Source organism: Aplysia californica, unplaced genomic scaffold (assembly GCF_000002075.1).
Source record: "Aplysia californica isolate F4 #8 unplaced genomic scaffold, AplCal3.0 scaffold00253, whole genome shotgun sequence".
NCBI lineage: Eukaryota > Metazoa > Mollusca > Gastropoda > Aplysiida > Aplysiidae > Aplysia > Aplysia californica.
Window position 1 is genome coordinate 870293 of NW_004797523.1, and position 3385 is coordinate 873677.

Sequence of the window (3385 nt, forward strand, 5' to 3'; positions counted from 1 at the left end):
CCCCAGCCCTCTGAGATCGTAGAAAACGTCGTTCGTGGGTATTAGGAACGACGCAAGTGAACCGGAAGATCTCGGCAGGAGCTCTCCAAGCAGCACGCGACCATACTCTCACTAGTCTCACCATTAATGCATCAGCTCTTTCTCTTCCCTTTACACCCTGTTTGCCTGCTTTAAACTTCAAGTGATAGTTTAAGGGAAACAAAACAAATGATGCCCAAATTTCCCCCAGATTTTGTCAGCCTGTGAAGGCTTTTAGCCCCAATATGTCGGCCTGTGATGTTTATCTCAGAGAACCAGTCTTCGAAACCTTTCTTCTTTTGACCGAAAGCTCAGGGTGCTGGTACCAAAAGCATAATAAAGAAGCGCCATGATGCAGTTTCACACTCAACCACAGTCGTACATCTCCTTGGGAGGGGGGGGGGGTATTATGATATACAAAGCTCAATAGATTTTTGGAAAATACCACCATCGAAATAGAGAAACAAAAGCAGCAACCCCCCACCAAGAACTGGAAATATGACTCGGAATTTTTTTTAATCATTATTATTGTTTTTTCCTTTCTTTGGCCGTTCTTGAAAGTCGAATATCTTTACTTATTAAAATTTTGTCCCAAGAGAAATGTCGACTCGGCTTCTATATTTGTGTGTGTCAATTTCTCAAACCGATAGCAGTCAGAGACCTACGCGTTCGTCCGTTTCTTATCTAGGGATGGACTCATGATCTAGAATGTTAGACCGTTTTGGGTTTTTTCCCCTTCTTTTCTGAGGAGCGCGGTGACCTCTTTACGTCCGAAGTGTCACACGGGGTGGGGGAGAGCAGTCAAAGTGGCAGACGTGAGGAAGGTTTAATCTTTTCCGGCTGTTTCGAAAGTAGAACGGGGAGCATCTCCAGCTCAACGCAAAATGAGTTCTCGGGACTTTTGGGGAAAAGCAGAGTTGTCATTGTGGGTGGTACTTGTACGAGTATAATATTTAAGAGTTAATGATCAGTGGTTTAGCTCGAGTTGAGTGTATTTGTTGAGGGTTGAATAGAAAGTGTTACTGGCAAGTTCTACTACATAATTTGTGTTTTACTCCCCTTTTGTTACTTTTTTTGTCTCTCATGCTCTTCCTCATAAATAAATGACTCTTGTCGTGTCTTTATCTCGATTCGTTTATTTAGTCGTATTAAGTGTTCACATAACATGTAATACTGTCTGTGTGTAAGTTTGACTATATCCAGTGTGACAACAAATGGCCTCTTTCTTTTGTCATTTTTAACTTTAGATTACTTGTCGTTATCAAGGTGTACTTGCATAACGACATGATCTGTTTATATTAGTCGGCAATTTTCTTATAAGGGTGCAATCAATAAACGTTTCAGTTTCAGCTCAGACGTTGCTTACAGTTTTCACACTTAACTGAGTTTTCTCTCCTGCTAGTTAGTATCGTTTCCTGTGGGCAGTACCTGGTTATTTTATGGTCATGTTATCTCAATCTTATCTTCTTTTTGTTTCTTTCCAGCCATGGGCCCGCTGTGTCTAGCGGCTGCCCAGTAGTGGTCAACGAGTGAAGAACTCAACCTCTCCCCGAGGTCTGGACATTCCAGGGAGGACTGACGTCAGGAACCCTCTCCTCCCTCCCTCATTCCCTCCTTCCTTCACCTCTAAAGGAAAGAACATTCCAAAACCAGGCAGACTCTCACACTCAACCTCGGAGAGGCGTCTGCGAAGTTAACAAGTCTCAAATTGCAACAGCCATTTCCCACAACCAAAGCGAAAAAAAATCCCAACATTCTCACCCAAAAGCGGACGAAGCTTTTTGAAGAATAGGCTCTATCCCCTTCCCTGCAGCGCTTGGAAGTATCAAGTGACCACCACAGTCGTTGGCTCCTTCTTATCAAATTCCAGCTCCACACGTGTTTGACCGAAGGTCATTTCGCATTTGTGTTTATACAGAATCAGAATCAGGTCTTTCTTCAGTGCCTACGCCCGTCAACTGTCCAGATTTAATCGACGCTGCCGCACCAGAGCATCTGAGTGAGCGCTTGAGTGACAGACGCTCAGAAATCTGAGTCCTTTCAGCGATTAGGAATCCTGAGAGTGGAGTGAAGTAGAGCGCGTCTCACGCCGTTTATCTTTCATCATACCCCATCTCTGTACACGTGGGGCTGCGACTGTTGCAGTGTTTGTTAGCCTGGGTACTTCTCACTCACTAACGCCTACCCCCCGCCTGAGTTCACGTACGCACTGACGCGCAAACGTACAAACAAACACATATCTCCTGGGTTTTCGTGCGTGGCACTGTGTGGAGGAGTGAGTAAGTAAACAAGAGACAAGAGTTGTCAAGCATTTTGTGGTCGGCAGGAGATGTGACCAAGCTGGAAAGCACGCGCGTTTGGGGTTCCATTCTCGCCCGAAACGATAGAAGCTCTCGCAGGTGAGTTGTGTATAGATTGCTTGTTTTGTTTTAATATGGGTACCCCAACAGGCACGCGTTTACGTCAGTGTTTGTGGGTACTTAAGTGTTTGTGAGTAATCATATCTGTGTGTTTGTGAATGTCTGTTTGAGGAAGGAGATATTAGGACGCCACGACTACCTTCTCATTTTGACAGGTTTGGCTTTGGGCGATATTTACAATATAGAGAAGAAGCGAGTGTTTGTCTGTGTGGCAAGGAACAAGAAAAAGAGCGGCAGAGATAGAGATAGAGATAATGAGAGAGAGAGGAGGGGGAGAAAGAGTGAGAGAGAGAAGGGGAATAAGGAAAGAGATACGGCAATGAGGAGCGGATGGTGGTGGAGAGCTTGATGTTTCAGAACGGAAAGGGGTCGAAAATTGTGTAAATACATTATGTGTGCCTTTGTCTGACTTTTACTCGCCAAACTTCTCAAACATTTCATACGCAAAAACATTAGAGGAACAAAACCGTCTGAGTTTGTTCGTGTTTGCTCGTTGTAAAGTCGAACGAGTAATTCAACAATGGTTAGATCTAGCGAAATAAGTACCCAGTCCCTTCCTTTCCTCTTCCATCTTCTCCATTCCATCATCACTACCCTACCCAAAAACCACTACATGTCCGCTTGGGGCAGAAAAGATAGCTGGCATTAGTGCGTGTGCATGCTCGCTCACTCTTCACGCTGAGGTCAAGCTGTCGGGGCGCGAATGCCCCAATCTGCGTGAGTAAACAACGTCGTGTCGTGTTTACAAAGGAGAATTCCAAATCGCATTGTGCTGGGGTGCGCGTGCGTTTATCCTGGTGCGAAAGGCTCACCCGTGAGTGATATACGGCTGGAAGGAATGAAGGTCCACTCATCAGGTGCACCAGCTTACCTGGACAAGGCCATGGGTATCCTCGGGTTTCTTATTATGGAGAAGGACAGAGAGAGAGAGAGAGAGAGAGAGAGAG

The 3385-nt window shown here is 45.2% G+C and overlaps 1 protein-coding gene across 5 annotated transcripts in view; it reads left to right on the forward strand.

Annotated features, from left to right (window-relative positions):
• The window catches only part of LOC101849468 (tyrosine-protein phosphatase Lar), a 178687-nt gene that overhangs the window by 40434 nt on the left and 134868 nt on the right, over positions 1-3385 (forward strand). For all 5 annotated transcript variants that reach the window (XR_004858652.1, XM_005100613.3, XM_005100614.3 and 2 more), the window contains exon 2: positions 1503-2417. The gene's annotated coding sequence lies outside the window, so the exon portion shown is untranslated. The remainder of the gene's footprint in view (positions 1-1502; positions 2418-3385) is intronic.